The sequence below is a fragment of the Hypanus sabinus genome, chromosome 2, assembly GCF_030144855.1.
Source record: "Hypanus sabinus isolate sHypSab1 chromosome 2, sHypSab1.hap1, whole genome shotgun sequence".
Classification (NCBI taxonomy): Eukaryota; Metazoa; Chordata; class Chondrichthyes; order Myliobatiformes; family Dasyatidae; genus Hypanus; species Hypanus sabinus.
Window position 1 is genome coordinate 105249460 of NC_082707.1, and position 17025 is coordinate 105266484.

Sequence of the window (17025 nt, forward strand, 5' to 3'; positions counted from 1 at the left end):
TACACAGTGGAACTTTAGCTTTTACAGAAGTCAACCAAGTCACTGGCTGTTCCACTGTAAATGGTAACAAGTAGGTTACTGAAATCAGCTTGCATTGGAGTATTCCATGGTACTGAGCACTCTACATGCAATATCTATACAGTTCCAAATCACACTGAATAGTCATGTACGCAAAGTTACCACAGAATGCACTGAATAGAAAGTAATGCATTCAACTCAATGGTGTCTACAGTTCAATTTTGCTGATAACTACTATGTGATAACATGATGTAAATCATGTAAGCACACTAACCATATGATATAGAGTTGTCTGCAACCAATTTTATGAGTGTGTTACCAATGCTCCAGAAGTTACATTCAGTAACATTGCCTTCTCTACACAGTGGAACTTTAGCCTTTGCAGAAGTAAACCAAGTCAATGGCTGTTCCACTTTAAATGCTAACAGGTAGGTTACTGAATTCAGCTTGCATTGTATTATTCCATGGTACTGAGCACTGTACATGCAATATCTATACAGTTCCAAATCACCCTGAGTAGTTATGTACACAAGGTTACCACAGAATGCATTGAATAGAAAGTAATGCATTCAACTCAATGGTGTCTACAGTTCAATTTTGCTGATAACTACTATGTGCTAACATGATGAAAACATTGTTTGTACACTAACCACATGATTTAGAGTTGTCAGCAACCAATATTATGAGTGTGCAACCTTTGCTCCAGAAGTTACTTTGTAACATTGCCTTCTCTACACAGTGGAACTTTAGCCTTTGCAGAAGTAAACCAAGTCGATGGCTGTTCCACTGTAAATGGTAACACGTAGGTTACTGCATTCCGCTTGCATTGGAGTATTCCATGGTACTGAGCACTCTGCATGCAATATCTATACAGTTCCAAATCACACTGAATAGTCATGTACGCAAAGTTACCACAGAATGCATTGAATGGAAAGTAATGCATTCAACTCAATGGTGTCTACAGTTCAATTTTGGTGATAACTACTATGTGCTAACATGATGTAAACATTGTTTGTACACTAACCATATGATTTAGAGTTGTCAGCAACCAATTTTATGGGTGTGCAACCTATGCTCCAGAAGTTACTTTCAGTAACATTACCTTCTCTACACGGTGGAATTTTAGCCTTTGCAGAAGTAAACCAAGTCAATGGCTGTTCCACTGTAAATGGTAACAGGTAGGTTACTGAATTCCGCTTGCATTGGAGTATTCCATGGTACTGAGCACTCTACATGGAACAACTATACGGTTCCAAATCACCCTGAGTAGTCATGTACACAAAGTAACAACAGAATAAATTGAATATAAAGTAATGCATTCAACTCAAAGGAGTGTACAGTTCAATTTACTGAAAACAACTAGGTGCTAACATGATGTAAACATTGTTAGTACACTAACCATATGATTTAGAGTTGTCTGCAACCAATTTTATGAGTGTGCTACCTATGCTCCAGAAGTTACTTTCAGTAACATTACCTTCTCTACACAGTGGAATTTTAGCCTTTGCAGAAGTAAACCAAGTCATTGGCTGTTCCACTGTAAATAGTAACAGGTAGGTTACTGAATTCCGCTTGCATTGGAGTATTCCATGGTACTGAGCACTCTACATGCAATAACTATACGGTTCCAAATCACCCTGAGTAGTCATGTACACAAAGTTACAACAGAATAAATTGAGAATAAAGTAATATATTCAACTCAATGGAGCGTACAGTTCAATTTCGCTGAAAACAACTAGGTGCTATCATGATGTAAACATTCTAAGTACACTAACCATATGATTTTGAGTTGTCTGCAACCAATTTTATGAGTGTGCAACCTTTGCTCCAGAAGTTACTTTCAGTAACATTGCCTTCTCTACACAGTGGAACTTTAGCCTTTGCAGAAGTAAACCAAGTCAATGGCTGTTCCACTGTAAATGTTAACAGGTAGTTTACTGAATTCCGCTTGCATTGGAGTATTCCATGGTACTGAGCACTCTACATGCAATATCTCTACAGTTCCAAATCACACTGAATAGTCATGTACGCAAAGTTACCACAGAATGCATTGAACAGAAAGTAATGCATTCAACTCAATGGTGTGTACCGTTCAATTTTGCTGATAACTACTATGTGCTAACATGATGTAAACACTGTTTGTACACTAACCATATGATTTAGAGTTGTCAGCAACGAATTTTATGAGTGTGCAACCTATGCTCCAGAATTTACTTTCAGTAACATTGCCTTCTCTACACAGTGGAACTTTAGCCTTTGCAGAAGTAAACCAAGTCAATGGCTGTTCCACTGTAAATGGTAACAGGTAGATTACTGAATTCCGCTTGCATTGGAGTATTCCATGGTACTGAGCACGGTACATGCAATATCTACACAGTTCCAAATCACCCTGAGTAGTTATGTACACAAGGTTACCACAGAATGCATTGAATAGAAAGTAATGCATTCAACTCAATGGTGTCTACAGTTCAATTTTGCTGATAACTACTATGTGCTAACATGATGTAAACATTGGAACAGCCATTGACTTGGTTTACTTCTGTGAAGGCTAAAGTTCCACTGTGTAGAAAAGGTAATGTTACTGAAAGTAACTTCTGGAGCATAGGTAGCACACTCATAAAATTGGTTGCAGACAAGTCTAAATCATATGGTTAGTGTGCTAAAATCGTTTACATCATGTTAGCACATAGTGGTTATCAGGTAAATAGAACTGTACACTCCATTGAGTTGAATGCATTACTTTCTATTCAATGCATTCTGTGGTAAGGTTGTGTACATAACTACTTTGGGTGGTTTGGACCTGTATAGATATTGCATGTAGAGTGCTCAGTACCATGGAATACTCCAATGCAAGCTGAATTCAGTAACCTACCTGTTACCATTTACAGTAGAACAGCCATTGACTTGGTTTACTTCTGGAAAGGCTAAAGTTCCACTGTGTAGAGAAGGCAATGTTACTGAAAGTAACTTCTGGAGCATAGGTTGCACACTCATAAAATTGGTTGCTGACAACTCTAAATCATATGGTTAGTGTACAAACAATGTTTACATCATGTTAGCACATAGAAGTTATCAGCAAAATTGAACTGTAGACACCATTGAGTTGAATGCATTACTTTCTATTCAATGCATTCTGTGGTAACTTTGCGTACATGACTATTCAGTGTGATTTGGAACTGTATAGATATTGCATGCAGAGTGCTCAGTACCATGGAATACTCCAATGCAAGCTGAATTCAGTAACCTACCTGTTACCATTTACAGTGGAACAGCCATTGACTTGGTTTACTTCTGCGAAGGCTAAAGTTCCACTGTGTAGAGAAGGTAATGTTTCTGAAAGTAACTTCTGGAGCATAGGTAGCACACTCATAAATTTGGTTGCAGACAAGACTAAATCATATGGTTAGTGTGCTAACATCGTTTACATCATGTTAGCACATAGCAGTTATCAGCTAAATAGAACTGTACACTCCATTGAGTTGAATGCATTACTTTATATTCAATTTATTCTGTTGTTACTTTGTGTACATAACTACTCAGGGTGATTTGGAACTGTATAGATATTGCATGTACCGTACTCAGTACCATGGAATAATACAATGCAAGCTGAATTCAGTAACCTACCTATTACCATTTACAGTGGAACAGCCATTGACTTGGTTTACTTCTGCAAAGGCTAAATTTCCACTGTGTAGAGAAGGCAATGTTACTGAAAGTAAATTCTGGAGCAAAGGTTGCACACTCATAAAATTGGTTGCTGACAACTCTAAATCATATGGTTAGTGTAGAAACAATGTTTACATCATGTTAGCACATAGTAGTTAACAGCAAAATTGAACTGTAGACACCATTGAGTTGAATGCATTACTTTCTATTCAATGCATTCTGTGGTAACCTTGTGTACATAACTACTCAGGGTGATTTGGAACTGTATAGATATTGCATGTACCGTGCTCAGTACCATGGAATAATACAATGCAAGCTGAATTCAGTAACCTACCTGTTACCATTTACAGTGGAACAGCCATTGACTTGGTTTACTTCGGCAAAGGCTAAAGTTCCACTGTGTAGAGAAGGCAATGTTACTGAAAGTAACTTCTGGAGCATAGGTAGCACACTCATGAAATTGGTTGCAGACAACTCTAAATCATATGGTTAGTGTACTAACAATGTTTACATCATGTTAGCACCTAGTTGCTTTCAGCAAAATTGAACTGTACACTCCATTGAGTTGAATGCATTACTTTATTTTCAATTTATTCTGTTGTAACGTTGTGTACATGACTACTCAGGGTGATTTGGAACCGTATAGTTATTGCATGTAGAGTGCTCAGTACCATGGAATACTCCAATGCAAGCGGAATTCAGTAACCTACCTGTTACCATTTACAGTGGAACAGCCATTGACTTGGTTTACTTCTGCAAAGGCTAAAATTCCACTGTGTAGAGAAGGCAATGTTACTGAATGTAACTTCTGGAGCATTGGTAACACACTCATAAAATTGGTTGCAGACAACTCTATATCATATGGTTAGTGTGCTTACATGGTTTATATCATGTTATCACATAGTAGTTATCAGGTAAATAGAACTGTACACACCATTGAGTTGAATGCATTACTTTCTATTCAATGCATTCTGTGGTAACCTTGTGTACATAACTACTCAGGGTGATTTGGAACTGTATAGATATTGCATGTACCGTGCTCAGTACCATGGAATAATACAATGCAAGCTGAATTCAGTAACCTACCTGTTACCATTTACAGTGGAACAGCCATTGACTTGGTTTACTTCTGCAAAGGCTAAAGTTCCACTGTGTAGAGAAGGCAATGTTACTGAAAGTAACTTCTGGAGCATAGGTTGCACACTCATAAAATTGGTTGCTGACAACTCTAAATCATATGGTTAGTGTACAAACAATGTTTACATCATGTTAGCACATAGTAGTTATCAGCAAAATTGAACTGTACACACCATTGAGTTGAATGCATTACTTTCTATTCAATGCATTCTGTGGTAACCTTGTGTACATAACTAATCAGGGTGATTTGGAACTGTATAGGTATTGCATGTACAGTGCTCAGTACCATGGAATAATACAATGCAAGCTGAATTCAGTAACCTACCTGTTACCATTTACAGTGGAACAGCCATTGACTTGGTTTACTTCTGCAAAGGCTAAAGTTCCACTGTGTAGAGAAGGCAATGTTACTGAAAGTAACTTCTGGAGCATAGGTTGCACACTCATAAAATTGGTTGCTGACAACTCTAAATCATATGGTTAGTGTACAAACAATGTTTACATCATGTTAGCACATAGTAGTTATCAGCAAAATTGAATTGTGCACTCCATTGAGTTGAATGCATTACTTTCTATTCAATGCATTCTGTGGTAACCTTGTGTACATAACTATTCAGGGTGATTTGGAACTGTATAGATATTGCATGTACAGTGCTCAGTACCATGGAACAATACAATGCAAGCTGAATTCAGTAACCTACCTGTTACCATTTACAGTGGAACAGCCATTGACTTGGTTTACTTCTGCAAAGGCTAAAGTTCCACTGTGTAGAGAAGGCAATGTTACTGAAAGTAACTTCTGGAGCATAGGTAGCACACTCATAAAATTGGTTGCAGACAACTCTAAATCATATGGTTAGTGTGCTAACAATGTTTACATCATGTTAGCACATAGTAGTTATCAGCTAAATAGAACTGTACACTCCATTGAGTTGAATGCATTACTTTCTATTCAATGCATTCTGTGGTAAGGTTGTGTACATAACTACTCCGGGTGGTTTGGAACTGTATAGATATTGTATGTAGAGTGCTCAGTACCATGGAATAATCCAATGCAAACTGAATTCAGTAACCTACCTGTTACCATTTACAGTGGTACAGCCATTGACTTGGTTTACTTCTGCAAAGGCTAAAGTTCCACTGTGTAGAGAAGGCAATGTTAGTGAAAGTAACTTCTGGAGCATAGGTTGCACTCTCATAAAATTGGTTGCTGACAACTCTAAATCATATGGTTAGTGTACAAACAATGTTTACATCATGTTAGCACATAGTAGTTATCAGCAAAATTGAACTGTACACACCATTGAGTTGAATGCATTACTTTCTATTCAATGCATTCTAGGGTAACCTTGTGTGCATAACTACTCAGGGTGATTTGGAACTGTATAGATATTGCATGTACCGCGCTCAGTACCATGGAATAATACAATGCAAGCTGAATTCAGTAACCTACCTGTTACCATTTACAGTGGAACAGCCATTGACTTGGTTTACTTCTGCAAAGGCTAAAGTTCCACTGTGTAGAGAAGGCAATGTTACTGAAAGTAACTTCTGGAGCATAGTTTGCACACTCATAAAATTGGAGCTGACAACTCTAAATCATATGGGTAGTGTACAAACAATGTTTACATCATGTTAGCACATAGTAGTTATCAGCAAAATTGAACTGTAGACACCATTGAGTTGAATGCATTACTTTCTATTCAATGCATTCTGTGGTAACCTTGTGTACATAACTACTCAGGGTGATTTGGAACTGTATAGATATTGCATGTACAGTGCTCAGGACCATGGAATAATACAATGCAAGCTGAATTCAGTAACCTACCTGTTACCATTTACAGTGCAACAGCCATTGACTTGGTTTACTTCTGCAAAGGCTAAAGTTCCACTGTGTAGAGAAGGCAATGTTACTGAAAGTAACTTCTGGAGCAAAGGTTGCACACTCATAAAATTGGTTGCTGACAACTCTAAATCATATGGTTAGTCTACAAACAATGCTTACATCATGTTAGCACATAGTAGTTATCAGCAAAATTGAACTGTAGACACCATTGAGTTGAATGCATTACTTTCTATTCAATGCATTCTGTGGTAACCTTGTGTACATAACTACTCAGGGTGATTTGGAACTGTATAGATATTGCATGTACAGTGCTCAGTACCATGAAATAATACAATGCAAGCTGAATTCAGTAACCTACCTGTTACCATTTACAGTGGAACAGCCATTGACTTGGTTTACTTCTGCAAAGGCTAAAGTTCCACTGTGTAGAGAAGGCAATGTTACTGAAAGTAACTTCTGGAGCATAGGTTGCACACTCATAAAATTGGTTGCTGACAACTCTAAATCATATGGTTAGTGTACAAACAATGTTTACATCATGTTAGCACATAGTAGTTATCAGCAAAATTGAACTGTACACACCATTGAGTTGAATGCATTACTTTCTATTCAATGCATTCTGTGGTAACCTTGTGTACATAACTACTCAGGGTGATTTGGAACTGTATAGATATTGCATGTACAGTGCTCAGTACCATGGAATACTCCAATGCAAGCTGAATTCAGAAACCTACCTGTTACCATTTACAGTGGAACAGCCATTGACTTGGTTTACTTCTGCTAAGGCTAAAGTTCCACTGTGTAGAAAAGGTAATGTTACTGAAAGTAACTTCTGGAGCATAGGTAGCACACTCATAAAATTGGTTGCAGACAAGTCCAAATCACATGGTTAGTGTGCTAACATCGTTTACATCATGTTAGCACATAGTAGTTATCAGCTAAATAGAACTGTACACTCCATTGAGTTGAATGCATTACTTTCTATTCAATGCATTCTGTGGTAACCTTGTGTACATAACTACTCAGGGTGATTTGGAACTGTATAGACATTGCATGTACAGTGCTCAGTACCATGGAATAATACAATGCAAGCTGAATTCAGTAACCTACCTGTTAACATTTACAGTGGAACAGACATTGACTTGGTTTACTTCTGCAAAGGCTGAAGGTCCACTGTGTAGAGAAGGCAATGTTACTGAAAGTAACTTCTGGAGCAAAGGTTGCACACTCATAAAATTGGTTGCTGACAACTCTAAATCATATGGTTAGTCTACAAACAATGCTTACATCATGTTAGCACATAGTAGTTATCAGCAAAATTGAACTGTAGACACCATTGAGTTGAATGCATTACTTTCTATTCAATGCATTCTGTGGTAACCTTGTGTACATAACTACTCAGGGTGATTTGGAACTGTATAGATATTGCATGTACAGTGCTCAGTAAAATGGAATAATACAATGCAAGCTGAATTCAGTAACCTACCTGTTACCATTTACAGTGGAACAGCCATTGACTTGGTTTACTTCTGCAAAGGCTAAAGTTCCACTGTGTAGAGAAGGCAATGTTACTGAAAGTAACTTCTGGAGCATAGGTTGCACACTCATAAATTTGGTTGCTGACAACTCTAAATCATATGGTTAGTGTACAAACAATGTTTACATCATGTTAGCACATAGTAGTTATCAGCAAAATTGAACTGTACACACCATTGAGTTGAATGCATTACTTTCTATTCAATGCATTCTGTGGTAACCTTGTGTACATAACTACTCAGGGTGATTTGGAACTGTATAGATATTGCATGTACAGTGCTCAGTACCATGCAATACTCCAATGCAAGCTGAATTCAGAAACCTACCTGTCACCATTTACAGTGGAACAGCCATTGACTTGGTTTACTTCTGCAAAGGCTAAAGTTCCACTGTGTAGAAAAGGTAATGTTACTGAAAGTAACTTCTGGAGCATAGGTAGCACACTCATAAAATTGGTTGCAGACAAGTCCAAATCACATGGTTAGTGTGCTAACATCGTTTACATCATGTTAGCACATAGTAGTTATCAGCTAAATAGAACTGTACACTCCATTGAGTTGAATGCATTACTTTCTATTCAATGCATTCTGTGGTAACCTTGTGTACATAACTACTCAGGGTGATTTGGAACTGTATAGACATTGCATGTACAGTGCTCAGTACCATGGAATAATACAATGCAAGCTGAATTCAGTAACCTACCTGTTAACATTTACAGTGGAACAGACATTGACTTGGTTTACTTCTGCAAAGGCTGAAGGTCCACTGTGTAGAGAAGGCAATGTTACTGAAAGTAACTTCTGGAGCAAAGGTTGCACACTCATAAAATTGGTTGCTGACAACTCTAAATCATATGGTTAGTCTACAAACAATGCTTACATCATGTTAGCACATAGTAGTTATCAGCAAAATTGAACTGTAGACACCATTGAGTTGAATGCATTACTTTCTATTCAATGCATTCTGTGGTAACCTTGTGTACATAACTACTCAGGGTGATTTGGAACTGTATAGATATTGCATGTACAGTGCTCAGTAAAATGGAATAATACAATGCAAGCTGAATTCAGTAACCTACCTGTTACCATTTACAGTGGAACAGCCATTGACTTGGTTTACTTCTGCAAAGGCTAAAGTTCCACTGTGTAGAGAAGGCAATGTTACTGAAAGTAACTTCTGGAGCATAGGTTGCACACTCATAAATTTGGTTGCTGACAACTCTAAATCATATGGTTAGTGTACAAACAATGTTTACATCATGTTAGCACATAGTAGTTATCAGCAAAATTGAACTGTACACACCATTGAGTTGAATGCATTACTTTCTATTCAATGCATTCTGTGGTAACCTTGTGTACATAACTACTCAGGGTGATTTGGAACTGTATAGATATTGCATGTACAGTGCTCAGTACCATGCAATACTCCAATGCAAGCTGAATTCAGAAACCTACCTGTCACCATTTACAGTGGAACAGCCATTGACTTGGTTTACTTCTGCAAAGGCTAAAGTTCCACTGTGTAGAAAAGGTAATGTTACTGAAAGTAACTTCTGGAGCATAGGTAGCACACTCATAAAATTGGTTGCAGACAAGTCCAAATCACATGGTTAGTGTGCTAACATCGTTTACATCATGTTAGCACATAGTAGTTATCAGCTAAATAGAACTGTACACTCCATTGAGTTGAATGCATTACTTTCTATTCAATGCATTCTGTGGTAACCTTGTGTACATAACTACTCAGGGTGATTTGGAACTGTATAGACATTGCATGTACAGTGCTCAGTACCATGGAATAATACAATGCAAGCTGAATTCAGTAACCTACCTGTTACCATTTACAGTGGAACAGCCATTGACTTGGTTTACTTCTGCAAAGGCTAAAGTTCCACTGTGTAGAGAAGGCAATGTTACTGAAAGTAACTTCTGGAGCATAGGTAGCACACTCATAAAATTGGTTGCAGACAACTCTAAATCATATGGTTAGTGTGCTAACAATGTTTACATCATGTTAGCACATAGTAGTTATCAGCTAAATAGAACTGTACACTCCATTGAGTTGAATGCATTACTTTCTATTCAATGCATTCTGTGGTAAGGTTGTGTACATAACTACTCCGGGTGGTTTGGAACTGTATAGATATTGTATGTAGAGTGCTCAGTACCATGGAATAATCCAATGCAAACTGAATTCAGTAACCTACCTGTTACCATTTACAGTGGTACAGCCATTGACTTGGTTTACTTCTGCAAAGGCTAAAGTTCCACTGTGTAGAGAAGGCAATGTTAGTGAAAGTAACTTCTGGAGCATAGGTTGCACTCTCATAAAATTGGTTGCTGACAACTCTAAATCATATGGTTAGTGTACAAACAATGTTTACATCATGTTAGCACATAGTAGTTATCAGCAAAATTGAACTGTACACACCATTGAGTTGAATGCATTACTTTCTATTCAATGCATTCTAGGGTAACCTTGTGTGCATAACTACTCAGGGTGATTTGGAACTGTATAGATATTGCATGTACCGCGCTCAGTACCATGGAATAATACAATGCAAGCTGAATTCAGTAACCTACCTGTTACCATTTACAGTGGAACAGCCATTGACTTGGTTTACTTCTGCAAAGGCTAAAGTTCCACTGTGTAGAGAAGGCAATGTTACTGAAAGTAACTTCTGGAGCATAGTTTGCACACTCATAAAATTGGAGCTGACAACTCTAAATCATATGGGTAGTGTACAAACAATGTTTACATCATGTTAGCACATAGTAGTTATCAGCAAAATTGAACTGTAGACACCATTGAGTTGAATGCATTACTTTCTATTCAATGCATTCTGTGGTAACCTTGTGTACATAACTACTCAGGGTGATTTGGAACTGTATAGATATTGCATGTACAGTGCTCAGGACCATGGAATAATACAATGCAAGCTGAATTCAGTAACCTACCTGTTACCATTTACAGTGCAACAGCCATTGACTTGGTTTACTTCTGCAAAGGCTAAAGTTCCACTGTGTAGAGAAGGCAATGTTACTGAAAGTAACTTCTGGAGCAAAGGTTGCACACTCATAAAATTGGTTGCTGACAACTCTAAATCATATGGTTAGTCTACAAACAATGCTTACATCATGTTAGCACATAGTAGTTATCAGCAAAATTGAACTGTAGACACCATTGAGTTGAATGCATTACTTTCTATTCAATGCATTCTGTGGTAACCTTGTGTACATAACTACTCAGGGTGATTTGGAACTGTATAGATATTGCATGTACAGTGCTCAGTACCATGAAATAATACAATGCAAGCTGAATTCAGTAACCTACCTGTTACCATTTACAGTGGAACAGCCATTGACTTGGTTTACTTCTGCAAAGGCTAAAGTTCCACTGTGTAGAGAAGGCAATGTTACTGAAAGTAACTTCTGGAGCATAGGTTGCACACTCATAAAATTGGTTGCTGACAACTCTAAATCATATGGTTAGTGTACAAACAATGTTTACATCATGTTAGCACATAGTAGTTATCAGCAAAATTGAACTGTACACACCATTGAGTTGAATGCATTACTTTCTATTCAATGCATTCTGTGGTAACCTTGTGTACATAACTACTCAGGGTGATTTGGAACTGTATAGATATTGCATGTACAGTGCTCAGTACCATGGAATACTCCAATGCAAGCTGAATTCAGAAACCTACCTGTTACCATTTACAGTGGAACAGCCATTGACTTGGTTTACTTCTGCTAAGGCTAAAGTTCCACTGTGTAGAAAAGGTAATGTTACTGAAAGTAACTTCTGGAGCATAGGTAGCACACTCATAAAATTGGTTGCAGACAAGTCCAAATCACATGGTTAGTGTGCTAACATCGTTTACATCATGTTAGCACATAGTAGTTATCAGCTAAATAGAACTGTACACTCCATTGAGTTGAATGCATTACTTTCTATTCAATGCATTCTGTGGTAACCTTGTGTACATAACTACTCAGGGTGATTTGGAACTGTATAGACATTGCATGTACAGTGCTCAGTACCATGGAATAATACAATGCAAGCTGAATTCAGTAACCTACCTGTTAACATTTACAGTGGAACAGACATTGACTTGGTTTACTTCTGCAAAGGCTGAAGGTCCACTGTGTAGAGAAGGCAATGTTACTGAAAGTAACTTCTGGAGCAAAGGTTGCACACTCATAAAATTGGTTGCTGACAACTCTAAATCATATGGTTAGTCTACAAACAATGCTTACATCATGTTAGCACATAGTAGTTATCAGCAAAATTGAACTGTAGACACCATTGAGTTGAATGCATTACTTTCTATTCAATGCATTCTGTGGTAACCTTGTGTACATAACTACTCAGGGTGATTTGGAACTGTATAGATATTGCATGTACAGTGCTCAGTAAAATGGAATAATACAATGCAAGCTGAATTCAGTAACCTACCTGTTACCATTTACAGTGGAACAGCCATTGACTTGGTTTACTTCTGCAAAGGCTAAAGTTCCACTGTGTAGAGAAGGCAATGTTACTGAAAGTAACTTCTGGAGCATAGGTTGCACACTCATAAATTTGGTTGCTGACAACTCTAAATCATATGGTTAGTGTACAAACAATGTTTACATCATGTTAGCACATAGTAGTTATCAGCAAAATTGAACTGTACACACCATTGAGTTGAATGCATTACTTTCTATTCAATGCATTCTGTGGTAACCTTGTGTACATAACTACTCAGGGTGATTTGGAACTGTATAGATATTGCATGTACAGTGCTCAGTACCATGCAATACTCCAATGCAAGCTGAATTCAGAAACCTACCTGTCACCATTTACAGTGGAACAGCCATTGACTTGGTTTACTTCTGCAAAGGCTAAAGTTCCACTGTGTAGAAAAGGTAATGTTACTGAAAGTAACTTCTGGAGCATAGGTAGCACACTCATAAAATTGGTTGCAGACAAGTCCAAATCACATGGTTAGTGTGCTAACATCGTTTACATCATGTTAGCACATAGTAGTTATCAGCTAAATAGAACTGTACACTCCATTGAGTTGAATGCATTACTTTCTATTCAATGCATTCTGTGGTAACCTTGTGTACATAACTACTCAGGGTGATTTGGAACTGTATAGACATTGCATGTACAGTGCTCAGTACCATGGAATAATACAATGCAAGCTGAATTCAGTAACCTACCGGTTAACATTTACAGTGGAACAGACATTGACTTGGTGTACTTCTGCAAAGGCTGAAGGTCCACTGTGTAGAGAAGGCAATGTTACTGAAAGTAACTTCTGGAGCAAAGGTTGCACACTCATAAAATTGGTTGCTGACAACTCTAAATCATATGGTTAGTCTACAAACAATGCTTACATCATGTTAGCACATAGTAGTTATCAGCAAAATTGAACTGTAGACACCATTGAGTTGAATGCATTACTTTCTATTCAATGCATTCTGTGGTAACCTTGTGTACATAACTACTCAGGGTGATTTGGAACTGTATAGATATTGCATGTACAGTGCTCAGTACCATGGAATAATACAATGCAAGCTGAATTCAGTAACCTACCTGTTACCATTTACGGTGGAACAGCCATTGACTTGGTTTACTTCTGCAAAGGCTAAAGTTCCACTGTGTAGAGAAGGCAATGTTACTGAAAGTAACTTCTGGAGCATAGGTTGCACACTCATAAAATTGGTTGCTGACAACTCTAAATCATATGGTTAGTGTACAAACAATGTTTACATCATGTTAGCACATAGTAGTTATCAGCAAAATTGAACTGTAGACACCATTGAGTTGAATGCATTACTTTCTATTCAATGCATTCTGTGGTAACCTTGTGTACATAACTACTCAGGGTGATTTGGAACTGTATAGATATTGCATGTACAGTGCTCAGTAAAATGGAATAATACAATGCAAGCTGAATTCAGTAACCTACCTGTTAACATTTACAGTGGAACAGACATTGACTTGGTTTACTTCTGCAAAGGCTGAAGGTCCACTGTGTAGAGAAGGCAATGTTACTGAAAGTAACTTCTGGAGCAAAGGTTGCACACTCATAAAATTGGTTGCTGACAACTCTAAATCATATGGTTAGTCTACAAACAATGTTTACATCATGTTAGCACATAGTAGTTATCAGCAAAATTGAACTGTAGACACCATTGAGTTGAATGCATTACTTTCTATTCAATGCATTCTGTGGTAACCTTGTGTACATAACTACTCAGGGTGATTTGGAACTGTATAGATATTGCATGTACAGTGCTCAGTAAAATGGAATAATACAATGCAAGCTGAATTCAGTAACCTACCTGTTACCATTTACAGTGGAACAGCCATTGACTTGGTTTACTTCAGCAAAGGCTAAAGTTCCACTGTGTAGAGAAGGCAATGTTACTGAAAGTAACTTCTGGAGCATAGGTTGCACACTCATAAAATTGGTTGCTGACAATTCTAAATCATATGGTTAGTGTACAAACAATGTTACATCATGTTAGCACATAGCAGTTATCAGCAAAATTGAACTGTACACTCCATTGAGTTGAATGCATTACTTTCTATTCAATGCATTCTGTGGTAACCTTGTGTACATAACTACTCAGGGTGATTTGGAACTGTATAGATATTGCATGTACAGTGCTCAGTACCATGGAATAATACAATGCAAGCTGAATTCAGTAACCTACCTGTTACCATTTACAGTGGAACAGCCATTGACTTGGTTTACTTCTGCAAAGGCTAAAGTTCCACTGTGTAGAGAAGGCAATGTTACTGAAAGTAACTTCTGGAGCATAGGTAGCACACTCATAAAATTGGTTGCTGACAACTCTAAATCATATGGTTAGTCTACAAACAATGTTTACATCATGTTAGCACATAGTAGTTATCAGCAAAATTGAACTGTACACACCATTGAGTTGAATGCATTACTTTCTATTCAATGCATTCTGTGGTAACCTTGTGTACATAACTACTCAGGGTGATTTGGAACTGTATAGATATTGCATGTACAGTGCTCAGTACCATGGAATACTCCAATGCAAGCTGAATTCAGAAACCTACCTTTTACCATTTACAGTGGAACAGCCATTGACTTGGTTTACTTCTGCAAAGGCTAAAGTTCCACTGTGTAGAAAAGGTAATGTTACTGAAAGTAACTTCTGGAGCATAGGTAGCACACTCATAAAATTGGTTGCAGACAAGTCCAAATCACATGGTTAGTGTGCTAACATCGTTTACATCATGTTAGCACATAGTAGTTATCAGCTAAATAGAACTGTACACTCCATTGAGTTGAATGCATTACTTTCTATTCAATGCATTCTGTGGTAACCTTGTGTACATAACTACTCAGGGTGATTTGGAACTGTATAGACATTGCATGTACAGTGCTCAGTACCATGGAATAATACAATGCAAGCTGAATTCAGTAACCTACCTGTTAACATTTACAGTGGAACAGACATTGACTTGGTTTACTTCTGCAAAGGCTGAAGGTCCACTGTGTAGAGAAGGCAATGTTACTGAAAGTAACTTCTGGAGCAAAGGTTGCACACTCATAAAATTGGTTGCTGACAACTCTAAATCATATGGTTAGTCTACAAACAATGCTTACATCATGTTAGCACATAGTAGTTATCAGCAAAATTGAACTGTAGACACCATTGAGTTGAATGCATTACTTTCTATTCAATGCATTCTGTGGTAACCTTGTGTACATAACTACTCAGGGTGATTTGGAACTGTATAGATATTGCATGTACAGTGCTCAGTAAAATGGAATAATACAATGCAAGCTGAATTCAGTAACCTACCTGTTACCATTTACAGTGGAACAGCCATTGACTTGGTTTACTTCTGCAAAGGCTAAAGTTCCACTGTGTAGAGAAGGCAATGTTACTGAAAGTAACTTCTGGAGCATAGGTTGCACACTCATAAAATTGGTTGCTGACAACTCTAAATCATATGGTTAGTGTACAAACAATGTTTACATCATGTTAGCACATAGTAGTTATCAGCAAAATTGAACTGTACACACCATTGAGTTGAATGCATTACTTTCTATTCAATGCATTCTGTGGTAACCTTGTGTACATAACTACTCAGGGTGATTTGGAACTGTATAGATATTGCATGTACAGTGCTCAGTACCATGGAATACTCCAATGCAAGCTGAATTCAGAAACCTACCTGTTACCATTTACAGTGGAACAGCCATTGACTTGGTTTACTTCTGCAAAGGCTAAAGTTCCACTGTGTAGAAAAGGTAATGTTACTGAAAGTAACTTCTGGAGCATAGGTAGCACACTCATAAAATTGGTTGCAGACAAGTCCAAATCACATGGTTAGTGTGCTAACATCGTTTACATCATGTTAGCACATAGTAGTTATCAGCTAAATAGAACTGTACACTCCATTGAGTTGAATGCATTACTTTCTATTCAATGCATTCTGTGGTAACCTTGTGTACATAACTACTCAGGGTGATTTGGAACTGTATAGACATTGCATGTACAGTGCTCAGTACCATGGAATAATACAATGCAAGCTGAATTCAGTAACCTACCTGTTAACATTTACAGTGGAACAGACATTGACTTGGTTTACTTCTGCAAAGGCTGAAGGTCCACTGTGTAGAGAAGGCAATGTTACTGAAAGTAACTTCTGGAGCAAAGGTTGCACACTCATAAAATTGGTTGCTGACAACTCTAAATCATATGGTTAGTCTACAAACAATGCTTACATCATGTTAGCACATAGTAGTTATCAGCAAAATTGAACTGTAGACACCA